Here is a 14,469-nt window from a genome sequence, read left to right as displayed (position 1 = left end):
CAGGGAGCCTGACAAAAGCTGACACTGTCCCTCCAAAGCATGACTCCTCCACATGGAGGAGGGGGCTGGCAGGCAAAGGAGCCTCACACTGCTGGCTTTGATTAGCCAGCATCCCCAAGTGCTGATCCTGCTCTCCTCCTGTAAGTTCCCCATTACATTCATTTTTAAGATGACTGCTATGAATATTCATATTTCAGAAAAGTCAACCATCAAGTGAAGAACTCTTATTTTTTCCTTCTGAGTAGTACATGTTTGTTTTGCCTCATCTGTAACCCTCCAAATTCTCCAAAGAAGCTTCACTTTACTTACAGTGCCTCCTCTGAAGATAAGGAATCCTGTGCTATCTGTCTGTGCCCTGTTTTCCCAACTGACTGACTGATTTTGCAAATGAAGGACCTTTCAAATGTTAAGTGCCCTCCATTCCAATGGAGGTCTATGGGAACTGAGGCATTCAATCAGTCAACTTTAGACCCTTGAGGAGTAAAATTCTTAAGGACATACAGCTGAGTATGCTCATTACGACTGTATAAAATACCTAATAGCTAGAAGAAGTAGAAATGCATAAATGTCCTTCTGGCATCTTCTTCTTTTACGTGTAGAGTTAAATTGTACTGGTACACCTACTACTCTTTCCTAAGTATCTACATCACTTTATTTGTTTGTAATTTGCACACTAATTTTGAAATTCACCCATCCGCTGCACTGAGTATTAGAATATGCCCACAGTAAGTTATCTTTTAAACATCTCTATATCATTCCTGAATTACCCTTTTCAATACTGTTGAACCCTTCCACTACACCTCCCCAATTTCCCTCCCTCTCTGTCTTCTCAAAACTTTATCTCCTTTCACAGTAATCTCCCCATTCTTATTATTTTCTAGCCCAGTTAGGCTATTCCCACAATATTACAAGTTCCAAATATGTGTATGCCGTCAACTCTCTTATCTTTGCTGCTAAGCTCTTTCCATTTGTATATAAGCACTTTAATAACCCCCTTTTTTTTTTTGTATTAGTGCTCATAAATCTCAGACGTAATCTGACCTTCCTTTAACTCTTTTTGTATAAACATGATATTTTTCTTCCCTTTCTATTTATCATCTTATGTTCCCAGTTTTATTTTCTTTGCATTCTGGCTCCTCCTCTGCAACCTAGTTTTCTCTCATCCCTCCTTCAGCTTTACATTATATTTATACTGGGAGATCAGTGACTGACAGGGTGACTATAATAATGATTGGAGCTTTCTAGCACTTGCTCATTCAAATCTCTCTAATTTTGGAATTTCCTGAAAACGGTGTTTCTTGGACGACTGTTCAGTGCTCTGCACTCAGTATTTTGGTATTCCCAATACAATTCCTGCATTATAGGTAACAAAAGGCAAGAGAGCAACATTATGAGCTGTCATGAGTGAAGATGACCTTTACACTTATATTAGAACAGCAGAGAAGACACATACTGAAACTTTCTCTTCCAGCTCAAACAATCATCTTGTCTCTTGCCATCAAAATTAAAAGATATTGAAAAGAAATGCCGAAAAATCAAAGAAGTTATGGGGTACATGAAAACCATGCAGGGATTAAGTGCTCAACAGTATATGGGCTACTGTATTGATTGCTAAAAGGTACTGAATCCCTAAGTGAAAAATCTACTCAAATTGTACAAAAATGCTTCAGTTTGATGGAAAAAAATCCCCAGACTCACAGACAGTGAGAGATGACAAATGCTTAGGCAGGAATGAATACAGAGTCCACAGCAGAGGATTCCCTTTTCTTTCCCTTGGTGTCAGTTTGTCTGGCTTTAATTACCAAGGACTACTCTATCTCAGCACATTTTCCAATGCAAAGACTCCCTTACACTGTCCTGAATCCTTGGAAGCTCACTTCCTTTACTGTGCTGGTACAAAAAGGATTTGGATCTGGACTTGGTGTTATTTCCAGGAAACACAAGCCCAAGACAGTTTTTCAGCCGTGCCAGCAGCATAAACCGCTGGGAGTCTCTTGCCCATTGACAGTAGCAGGGCTGGTAAGAGACAGAAGAGGTCCCTTTGCCTTCAAAGAGAAAAAGCACAGCTTTGCGAGGCCCTGGGACCATTTTGGTGCCTCAACATTCTGGAGCAGTGGAAAAGACCTTTACCTTCATGACACGTAACCAAGTGGGGCATTTTCATTGCCTAGCTTTACAACACAAGTAATACCTCCCTCACAGGCACGCTAAATGTCATCCACATGTACTGGTTCCTGCTACAGGACACTTACTGCGGTTACTGTTAAGCATGCCTTAGATAGTTCATGCTCATGAGGACTTGAACGGACTTGCTTTTTCTTAAAATATCCTGCAGCACTGGATACCACAATGAAGACCTTCAATGCAAAGAGCTTGTACTGTTAAACAAAACCTAGTCATGGAGAGTCGTGCTCTGGGGATAAGGGCTGGATGCTAAGGGGTACATGGCGTTACTGTCTTACATTTAGCCTCTCTGTCTGAAGTAATGAAAATGGTGGCTAAAACCAGCACTTACATGGTCCTCAGGGAGAACATTGTACATAGAACTTCATATCCAGTTATAAGATCTCCTCAAGGTTTTAAAAGTTGGCAAGCTGGGTGAAAGGGATCACTGTGAAAGATCCCACAGCCCCTCACACCAAGTTCAGATAGATAGCTTTCTTTCGTCCGAGTAAAAATAATCTATTTCAACAATTTTTTTCTGAAAAAAAGTGAAAAAGAACTGTTACCCCATGTTCCCAAGGCTTTTCATTTTCATTTATTTTGCCTATAAGAGTTCCAGGATTTGGTTGTTTTTCAGGTTTTAGAGATCTCCTGTTAAACTAATTATCTCAGCTAGAAATTGATATTTCATTATAGCTGTTTTCAACAAAACACTTTCTGGTGTTCTTGCTGAGATTGACAGGAAATAATTTCTCTAGCCATAGTATCTCATCTCAGTACTTACTTGTCCCTCTTTCATATTATTCAGGAAATTGCTGCCAGGAGTAAAAGGACGGAAGCCTATACTGGTCTCACCTCTTATGCAGAAAAGCAAGTTTAGCTGAATGCAGTATCTGTAATACTGATAGATCTTAGAATCAAGGCAAACCAAAAATTATACTGGTAAGAAAACTCAATAGTTTCTTTTAACGTATCTGGATTAAGTATGTGTTTTTGAATTACTTCAGGCTTCATATTGCTATGGCTTGTTTGAAGAAGCATAACTGCAAAAATATTTAGCCTTATGTTTATTTATTATAATCTTGTTTTCTTTGCATTCTTTATACTACTTCATTGTGTGTGAGCACTAGAATTGCCATATGATAGGTGTGGAATCAGTATTGCATAGCTGTAAGAAAAGGAAATTCATGAAAGAAATTGCAGTTTAATGTACAATTCACAATGGAAAATATCTGAGGGACATTTGTCAAAGAAAATTAGTAATGCTCTTATCACCCTACATTAGCCACCTTTCCTGGTAAGCCCTAATAAACATCATAAACAAAAGCTCCATGGTCTGTGTCAGACAAAGAGCTCTTTGCCAGCCAAAGATATAATTTCACATTAAACACTAGCATCAGAATGGTGATGCAGGTTTTTTTGTCCTCAGGCACCTAGCTGGAGATTGCACCCAGACTGACCATTTTTAATAGCACTGTCACAGTTTCAAGCAACAACGTTGTCATCCTTTATCTAAACTCATAGCAATCCAGTTAATACAGAGGCACCTTCCCATTCACCTATCTTTTTTTTAGGCAACACCTTAAATCTAGTCTATTTATTTCTAAAGAGGTTGCATTCATAAAGTGGTGCTCCACTGAACTTAAAAATCCCTTTTGTCCCCCACGAGGGTCTCCAATGCAGAGAGCTCATTAGCAGCATTAGACATAACCCCTGACCTTAGCCTAGCAATGCTGCAGTGCACAAAACATCTTCCTAAACTCACAGAGATCACTCACATGTTATACAGGAAGCAAAAAATCAGGCACAAAACACATTTTACACACTTCTATGGCTTCCAGCCATTTCCACTGATCTCTGGAGGCCTATCTAGAGCATGGGCTGCCTCACTCCCTGCTCCTGCAGACAGAAAGTAACTTTCAAAGTGCAATATATAAATAACTACAGAGATCTGAACTATTGACATTTTCTTAAGTCAACTTCAAGAAAAGTCAAGAAAGATCCAGTCTTTGCTGCCAGATCCTACATTTAACATTAGTTTTACTATATTATGAATAACTCCAGTGCATCCTTTAGCATATAGTCCTCTTAAAACAGTCCTAAAAACTTGTGAAGACCAACACTTTTTTTTACCTTGTAAAAACTCTTGTCTCCTCTGAACACTTCTGCCTATATTTCTTCATATTAATTTTATTGTAACTTGCCATTGTGCAAACAGAGCCACGGCAGATAATTGAGTTGCCTCTAATTTGATCCTCTGCTATTACAAGCTGGCAGAGCTCTGTTCATTCCTTCTGTGCTGATGACATTGGATCAGTTTATGTCCTTCCTTTCAACTGATCCCACTCTGAGGACAACAGCTTTGACACACGGGGACTGCCTCCCATCTCACGGGCGAATATTTTAGCAAGGCTAAAACTGAATTTCCTAATAACTACAACAGAATATATTCATTCTGGAAACGTTGACCGTGTCATATTTTTACTCTAGCCCTTTCTTTTTTTCCTGCACATTTACCTAGTACAATTTTTACAGGCAGGTTCATACATAGTAGTAAGACAATTCTTTGTATCACTGATGAGTGTGCCTTTGAGCATAAAAATTGTTATGTCACCTGTGCAAACAGCATTACCTCCAGAAATAAGTAAGGGTAAATGCCTCCTACTGTGTTTCTATCGATAGGAAGTATTATAATGGAACGAGCAATAAATTGTGGGTTTTTTTTCCTTTCTGCTCCCTAGACTTAAACACTGTCAAAGTAAATCTTTCATATATGTTGCTTTTAAAGGCATGATGCTGTACTCCGTATCTTTTACTAATTACTGTCTATCTTATTTCACCAGTAGAGTAAAACCAGAAAGATTTATTAAAAAAATGTTTTAAACATTTTTTTTTGTTTATCAGGACAAGGTTATAGAAGAGCTCTTTTACATAAATAAAATGCTGCAGGCCTAACTTGTTCCATTTCTCTCCTTCCATTTTACATTATTGATGGCATAATTTTGCATTATGCATTTTCCTACACTTCACAGAAATTCATAAAACACTTCTTATCTGAAAGAAACAATATGTTCTTCGCACTACTTCCACTTATATTTTTCCCCTCAATCTACATAACTAAATGCTGAGTAAACCCGTAAAAAAATGTGTCCTTATTTCTAAGTTTATTCTCCTAACTGTTCTGGGAGGTCTTGCATTATAACCTCAAATTTGAAGAATACATTAAAATAGTCGCTCTTCATTTGCTTGGGTTTCTGGTCTGCAAGTTGAGAATCAGTGCACACTATGGATTTCAGCACCATATGAAGGTTTAGGTATAATCCTGCCTCTTCTACACTCCCTCTAGGATCCACACGAGCTCTGTTTAGCATTTACTTGGCATTTGCTAGTCAGCCAAGTACTCACTTGCCTGCTGTAGTTTCATTATCTTTTACTGCTAAAACCTAATGTAATTTTTTTATTGCTTGTTAGTAACAGGAAAAATGAAGGCTTTACATCTTTTCCTACACTTTCATTAACAAATTATGAATTAGCCCCGGAATCACTAACTGCCTCTGTTTGCTGCTGTATTGGTAGAATGTGTATATCATACATACGGTCATCTCACTTAATTAGTCATCTAAAAGTTCACTGGCTAGTCCAAATTAGCTTTCCCTGCAAGAGGCAGAAGAGCAATTCAGCCCCCAAATCTTACATGCCTATCTTCAGGTGGGATATATGGTCCTTTGGATATGCCTGCCTGTCTGCATGAATTCAGAGAAACGAGCTAGTAGGGAAGGTAGGACGCATTCTGGGCTGGTTATCGTCCTGCCTTCTCTTCATCTCTATTAAGGAAATGCAGCTGGAGCACACTGCATGATTTTTCTAGAATACATGATCCTTGATATTTTTTTTTTATGCTTTGTAAACAGTGTTTAAAAATTTGATTTTGACTGTAAAAGCTTTAAAGACTTGAGATTGGCCTAATCATGAATGTGCTTCTTAATATAAACACAATAACGTTACGATAAGATGAGCTTCTGAAACTTGGCTTTAAAATAAGGAATGGGTACATACATTTTTTTCAAAAAGAATTCTTAATTTAGGGAAACACTGCAATGTTTTGACTTTTAAGAAATAAATATTAACAGTGGTTATGCGGTTATTATTTTCTTCTGTTCTTTTGTTTGTTTCCCGCCCCCTCCATATCTCTAATCTTTGGGCCCTGAGAAACTCTTTGGATCCTAACCCAAAGGAAATTACTTAATCTTTCAGTCCCTGAACATAAGGAAGCTGGAATTTGTCCTCTGTTATCAACCTACCATCACCTCTGAAGTAAATTCTACATTGTAAATCCTAACTTTCCTTGGTAATAGGTCACAGGCAGCACTTACCCATTTAATTTACCCTACTTCAGGTATATTTATCCATTTATCCTAGTTGAGATATGTGATGCTTTAGAAAGAATACATGCATCTGATGTAGGACTAAAAGGAGAGAAAGACCACAAAATAACTCATTTTTAAGCACAAAATATGTATTAAAGACCACTGTAAGAAGTCACTTGGTCTCAGCTCATAAGGTAACGCTTCACTTAGGCTCCTGTGGAACTTGACCTACACCCAGGCATTGCCTGCCTGTCACCAGTGGTGCGTATTCATGTCATTTGGCCTTTTGGTAGTTTATCAGCACATTTTGCCCCACTGTGGGCACATGCTGGTAGAGCGTTTAAAGTATTTTGCTGTCAACCTGAGGTGCAAGTTTCAGTCTTGTTTAGGGCATGTGCTGTGGACGTGTGCTGTGGACACATGCTATGAGCATGCTGCCCCATGGCTGTCAAGTATGGTTTACTGCTCTCTGTGGAGCTGCCAGTCGTGTAAATAGGAATGGCTTAACTTCAGTGGTCTAACCTAACTTTGAATTATATGGACAAAGTCTTTGGTTTTTGGTTTTGTTTTTTTTTTTTAATTTCTGGATATTTGCCTTTGCTAAGAACAGTTCTGTGTATGCAGGAGCTGGAGTAGAAGGCAGGTGTGGAAGGAGTAAAGTTCTTTCTACTTAAAAAAAAAAAGAAAGCTTCAGACCAGTTTAATACTGTAGGTTTTACTTTAGTTGCTTGTATGATTGCAGTATCCACTCAAACACTCTAATTTCTTGCAGACTTGTTTTTTCTTACTCTCAGTTCAGTGTTCCCTCTCTTAAAAGCTTACATAGCAATTTCTCTAATGTTTTTGAGCTGTCAAAGGAATTTTTTAATCTCTCTGTTCTTCTGTTTGTCCTCTTCTCAGTCCTCATTTATGTCATTTTACTTTTAAAATACAGTGGCCAGATACAGAAGTGTTTTGCTTGTGGTCACATTGCACTGTTTGAATAATTTCTTCGCATTTACATTTGCATTTGACACCTCTGTGTGCATACGGGAATTTTATTTGCCTGTATAAATTGCCATTAGGTACTCTGGCAGAGGGCTTTTAGCTACCACAACTCTCATTCAGTCACTATTTTCTTGATGAGTGCTTTGTGTCTTTTGCAATTCGAAAGTGTATTTCCTTGTCATTATTATTTTTTCCTCTTAGCTTCCTACCTAGGTATGTCTGAACTTTTAACTGCTGCTGCAATTTTACTTAATAATAGAAATTAGATGTGAAATAACTTTGTGTGACTAAGTCTAATATCTGGTCTACTCAAGTTACTCTGAACAATTTTACTTATGCATTCTGCACAGATGATATATTTTGATGCATCTTGAAGACAACCAGTATGTTTTCAGTGGAGATAATCAGGATCCTAGATATCAGAATGTGATGCCTTATGTTAACAGGGTTGTTTTTTCTTAGGTGCAACATCCCAGGACTACACATCAGAACAGAAGTACAATCTAAAGTAAATTAAAAAATGTTTCCATTTATATGCACAAATCTCCAGGAGATGTGGTCTCTACCTCACTGCTGTTACTAAGAATGGATGTTCGTAAAACCATACATGTGTTGTCAAAATCAGTAGATGGTGCCTGTCCCAAGAGTATATATATAAGGAAAAACAGAGTGTCACACATACAATGTCTCAAAATACATGTTGATGAAACAGAAAGTCATATACTGATCAATAAACCACTGCCTTGACACATCTGGATACAGAAGATTTTACCTCTTGTGGGCAAACAAAAGCCACATCAGCAGGCAATACCACTGATGTGTGACAAGTCTTTATCTTGCTTAGGGCATTTTTAGATAGCAACAGTGTTATTGTTTATAGCGTCTACATTTGCTGCTAGTATATTGCTGGGGTAAGATCAAAGCCTTGTGTTCTAAGTTACAGAAATATCTTATATATGCCAGGGGAGGGAAACCTCAATCCATCCCACTCCTACCAGTTTGATGCCAGTGCCAGCAACAGATGCCCAGAGCCTGGAGAGGGATCACAGGTCAGCAGGAGAGCACCTGAAGAGCAGCACAAAGGAATTCCAGCCACTGCAGCTTCATAGGGGGGCCCAACTTAAATGCCTCTATGCAAACGCACGTAGCATGGGGAATAAATAAGAGGAGCTAGAGACATGCGCACGCCTGCAGGACTATGATCCCATTGACATCGTGGAGATGCAGTGGGATGGCTCCTATGGATGGAGTGTTGCAACGGAAGGATACAGGCTGTTTAGGAAGGACAGGCAGGGGAGATGAGGAGGAGCTGTTGCCCTCTATGTCAATGACCAGCTGGAGTGCATGGAGCTCTGCTCAAGGGATGGATGAGAAGCTGACCAAGAGCCTATGGGTCAGGATTAAGGGAGGGCAGGGACAGGTGACATTATAGTGGGGGTCTGCTACAGGCCACCCGACCAGGAAGACTGAGCGGATGAGTCCCTCTAAAGACAGGAGAAGGAGCAGCCTCACTCGTGTTCACAAGCCCTGGTCATCATGGAGGACTTCAATTACCCTGATATCTGTTGGAGGGACAACACAGCAGGGCATAAACAGTCCAGGAGGTTCCTGGTGTGAGCTGATGACAAGTTCTGTCTCCAAGTGGTGGAGGAGCCAATGAGGAGAGGTGCTATGCTGGACCTTGTTCTCACCAGCAAGGAGGGCCTGGTGGGGAACGTGAAGCTCAAGGGCAGCCTGGACTGCAGTGACCATGAAATGGTGGAGTTCAAGATCCTTAGGGCAGTGAGGAGGGTGCACAGCAAGCTCGCTACCCTGGACTTCAGGAGAGCAGACTTTGGCCTCCTCAGGGATCTGCTTGGTGGAATACCATGGGATAAAGCCCAAGAAAGCTGGTTAATATTCAAGGATCACCTCCTCCAAGCTCAGGAGCGATGCATCCCAACAAAGAGGAAGTAAGTCAGGCAAAAACACCAGGACGCCTGCATGGATGAACAAGGAGCTCCTGGACAAACTGAAACACAAAAAGGAAACCTAGAGAGGGAGGAGGCAAGGACAGGTAGCCTGGGGGGAATACAGAGAAATTGTCCGAGCAGCTGGGGATCAGGTTAGGAAAGCTAAAGTCTCTGATGATAGAATTAAATCTGGTCAGGGACGTTAAGGGCAACAAGAAAAGCTTCTTTATGTATGTTGGTGATAAAAGGACAACCAGGGAAAATACGGACCTTCTCTGGAAGGAAACAGGAGACCTGGTTACTGTGGACAGGGAGAAGGCCATGGTACTCAACCAGTTTTTTGCCTCAGTCTTCACCGTCAAGTGCTCCAGCCACACTGCCCAAGTCACAGAAGGCAAAGGCAAGGACTCGGAGGATGAAGAACCATCCATGGCAGGAGCAGATCAGGTGCGAGACCATCTAAGGAAGGTGCACAAGTCCATGGGACGTGATGAGATGCATCCGCGGGTCCTGAGGGAACTGGCGGATGAAGTGGCTAAGCCACTACTCATCATGTTTGAGAAGTCATGGCAGTCCGGGGAAGTTTGCACTGACTGGAAAAAGGGAAACATAACCCCCATTTTTAAAAAGGGAAAAAAGGAAGACCCAGGGAACTACAGGCCAGTCAGTCTCACCTCTGTGCCCAGCAAGATCATGGAGCAGATCCTCCTGGAAGCTATGCTAAGGCCCATGGAGAATAAGGAGGTGATTGGTGACAGCCAACATGGCTTCACTAAAGGCAAATCATGCCTGACAAATTTGGTGGCCTTCTACAATGGGGTTTAGAGCATTGGTGGATAAGGGAAGAGCAACTGACATCATCTACCAGGACTTGTGCAAAGCATTTGACACTGTCCCGCATGACATCCTTGTCTCTAAATTGGGGAGACATGGATTTGATGGATGGACCACTCAGTGGATAAGGAACTGGCTGGGTGGTCGCACTCAAAGAATAGTGGTCAATGGCTTTGTGTCCGAGTGGAGACCAGTGATGAGTGGCATTCCTCAGGCGTCGGTATTGGGACTGGCGCTGTTTCACATCTTTGTCAGTGACATGGACAGTGGGACTGAGTGCACCCTCAGCAAGTTTGCTGACAACACCAAGCTGTGTGGTGCAGTGAAGATGCTGGAAGGAAGGTATGCCATCCAGAGGGACCTTGACAGGCTTGAGAGGCGGGCCTGTGTGAACCTCGTGAAGTTCAACAAGACTGCAGATGGGTTGGGGTAATCCCAAGCACAAATACAGGCTGGGTGATGAGTGGATTGAGAGCAGCCCTGAGGAGAAGGACTTGAGGGTGTTGGTTGATGAGAAGCTCAATGTCACCTGGCAATGTGCGCTCACAGCCCAGAAAGCCAGCTTTCAAAAAGAAGCGTGAACAGCAGGTCGAGGGAGGTGAATCTGTCCCTCTACTCTGCTCTTGTGAGACCTCACCTGGAGTACTGCTCTGGTCCCTCCAACATAAGAAAGGCATGGACCTGTTGGAGCAAGCCCAGAGGAGGGCCACGAAGATGATCAGAGGGCTGGAGCACCTCTCCTATGAAGACAGGCTGAGAGAGTTGGGGTTGTTCAGCCTGCAGAAGAGAAGGCTCCGTGGGACCTTATAGCAACCTTCCAGTACCTAAAGGGAGACTACAAGAAAGCTTTTTTACAAGGGCATGTAGTCACAGGACAAGGGGTAATGGCTTTAAACTGAAAGAGGGTAGATTTAGATTAGCTGTAAGAAGAACTTCACTGTGAGGGTGGTGAGGCACTGGAAGAGGTTGCCCAGAGAGGTTGTGGATGCCCCATCCCTGGCAGTGTTCAAGGCCAGGTTGGATGGGGCTTTGAGCAACCTGGTCTAGTGGAAGGTGTCCCTGCCGATGGCAGGGGGCTTGAAACTAGATGATCTTCAAGGTCCTTTCCAACCCAAACCATTCTATGATTCTATATACAGAAATATATATAGAAATATAACACTTGTTCTTACCTGTGCCTTGCTCTGATGTAAACCAAATAGTGATCGCAGTAGTAAATCCCTCACACAGACCAGAAATGGGCCGGGGGCTAGATCCTAAATACACTGTTAATGGTTTCCTGATTATCCTGTTGATGCTGGGTGTGATCTTTACGCATTATACATGTGACTTGTACTTCTTACGGCCTCTAACCTTCAGCAGTATAGCTGTGAGCTTGTTCAGAGTACTTGGGATGTGGATTGCTGCTTCTTTGCTGTCTTGACTAAAAAATGCATAGATGTAGCCAAAGAGAGCAGGACATGAAATATCAACAGTGTTTAGAAATCTCTCATCTAAGTTTCAGTTAGTTTTAATATAAATAAAAATGCCTGCAATGTGTATTCTTGATCTCACCTTAGGCTATCTTTCTTGTCAATGGAGATAAAAGGCAATTTCGGGGTGTTATACATGTGACCTATTTTAGATGTTTATTTTAGGATAAGATGAATTGCACCCTAGCAGTGCTTATTTCTACCCATTCACTATAATAGGAAAAGACACAACTACCTCAGATACAGATCTCAGCCATTAGTTCTATACAGTGTTTGCATGATGTTGTAAGCCTATATGGAGAGGCCAGACTGAGGCAAATGTTGTGGCATTTATTGCTGGGATATTCAAAGTGCTGAAATTGTCTCTTCTAAATGAACCACAAAAAAGATGTGTGCAGCATATATATCTCCCTAATACGTGACACCAATGTGGTCATGTGCCTGTAACAGTGTGCCATCGAGACAGAGCGGTGGCCCAAACCATGGCATGCCACTGTGGTTTCTGCGGTGATGTGGTGTGCAATTCTGCTTTTGAAAATTGTGAGCTTTTCTGGTTTAGGTCCAACCATTAATAATCCAGTAACGCTATACACTAGATATTGCTTTTTTTTTATAATAAATTTAAGGTACTTTATCCTGGTATTCTGCTTCAGTACTCTTGCTTACATTTTAAGCTTTGTTAGAAGGAGAGGTAAGTGTGGATAACTGACAATTTGCCACCAATAAAGATAATCTAGATGAATGGTGCTAAAAACTCCTATTTTGAACAGGATAAGAGATAATTAAGTTCAGGTATTCCTATCAGGCATTCATTAGACAGTGGTTTATACATTGGCTTGGTGTAGATGTACTGACGCCCTATATTGTTACCAACTTAATTGACCATTCATACTCTTTATTATTTAGATGGACTGTGAAACTGCAAGGAGTTACCCCTGATGCTCAGCAATGCAAAGGATCAAGTTGCTATATTATCTGTTTTTTCCTTGTTGATGAAGGTTATGCTAAAATTTGACTTTCAGTGGAAGCATAGAATGTCTCCAGATGCATCTTGTAGGCTAATACTGGACAGATGCCCCTTTCAAGGACTTTCTGTCTTTGCTGATGCCTCAGATGTTCTTTTAAATAAAAGGACTATCCTGTGAGCAGTACATTTATTCTATTAGTGTGATTATTCTACCTTTAAGTGAGTTTCAGTGTAATGGATACAGGGCTGTTCATAGACTGATAAGTGGATATTAATCCGTTACTACATAGTGCAATAGTAAATTATAAATTCATCTAACATAAATACCATTATATAAAGCTGCAATTATGCAATTAACATACCTACTCTTTTCACCAATATGCTGAAAGCTCTGAGTGCTATCTGTTCAGAGTTACATGGCTGTGGACTGTATGCATTATGTATTATGTGTAAAGAACTGCAGTTTCTTTTTTGAAATGTCCTTTCTGAAGGTCACCTTGCTAAAATGATGGTTCCTATTATTTCCTTTTTATATTATTTTAATAAATCTTGTAAATGGGGATGAAGGCTTAGTAGCAGCCTTTGCCTCAAGGTGCTTGTCTTTTTAAAGACTTTTTTGCTGTCATAACGCATGGACCAATTCTATTGGACTCAGTAGGAAATAAGATAGGTCCTTTAGAATCTCTTCAATTTAGATTAAGCTATATTATATGTAAAAAAAGCATGAGTCTCATCAGCATTTTCATAAGTATATTCACTCAGAAGTTGATGCTTCTTGTGAGGGACAGGATCAAGTGGCCACAATTTTGCACGTTCTTCAAGCTTATCACTAACTGTAACCCTGTTTGCAGCCTCCCAGCTCAAACTGGGTATCTCTATCCTGTGTGACAGCTATGGTCAGTATGTTCCACTGTGCAGGTCCTCTGACCACCTAAATTTCAGACCTTGTTGGAGTGTGGAGCTGCTCCCTGTCTCCTAAGGAAACTAGAGGACACAGTAAGATCATGTATGTTAATATGGTCATGACAGGACATTCGTCTGATGACTTAGCCTGGGGATGCATATATCCTAGGGCAGGTATTAACCACTTAAAGCTAGGAATTTGCTGAAGTACATTGTTGATTCAGGACCAATGTGTGTGAAGGAAATAAGATTTGGCCTCCAATGTGTCACTGTTTTCTGAGAGAGTAAACTATTAGCAATACACTTCATATTGTCTTTCCTGACCTCTGCCTTCTTGACACAGCAATAAATGCATGGGGAGCTGTAAAAGGATGCTGCTGGTAGCTAAACTGTTCTATGGCAAATCCACAGGTTTCCACACCATAATTCTTCCAAAGGATTTCATGGTCTAACACAAATATTTAGAAGCACCAGCATTGCTTTTCTTCAAGTTTCTTGATCTATAACACACTCTTCTTTTTTTTATCAGGAGCAAGTATTTATTCAAGAAGACACAGACCATTCCTGCCTTCCTGCCTTCCTTATTCCGATAGGAAGAGTAAATGCAATTTTTCATTCAAATTCAAAATCCAGAAAACATGCAGACAAAACAGCTCTAATGCTCCTAGGCAGTGCTACTCCTCTAGCTTAAGGTGGGAATTACTTTGTTATTACAGTACTATGAATGATGTTTTATGAAAGATATTTGTAGATCAGGCTTACTTGCAAATGGAGAACTCATGTTATTAGTTGTTATTAGTAGCACGAATATTTTAAGTCTAATT

Source organism: Haliaeetus albicilla, chromosome 2 (genome assembly GCF_947461875.1).
Source record: "Haliaeetus albicilla chromosome 2, bHalAlb1.1, whole genome shotgun sequence".
NCBI lineage: Eukaryota > Metazoa > Chordata > Aves > Accipitriformes > Accipitridae > Haliaeetus > Haliaeetus albicilla.
Note: the sequence above shows the minus strand (reverse complement) of the source record.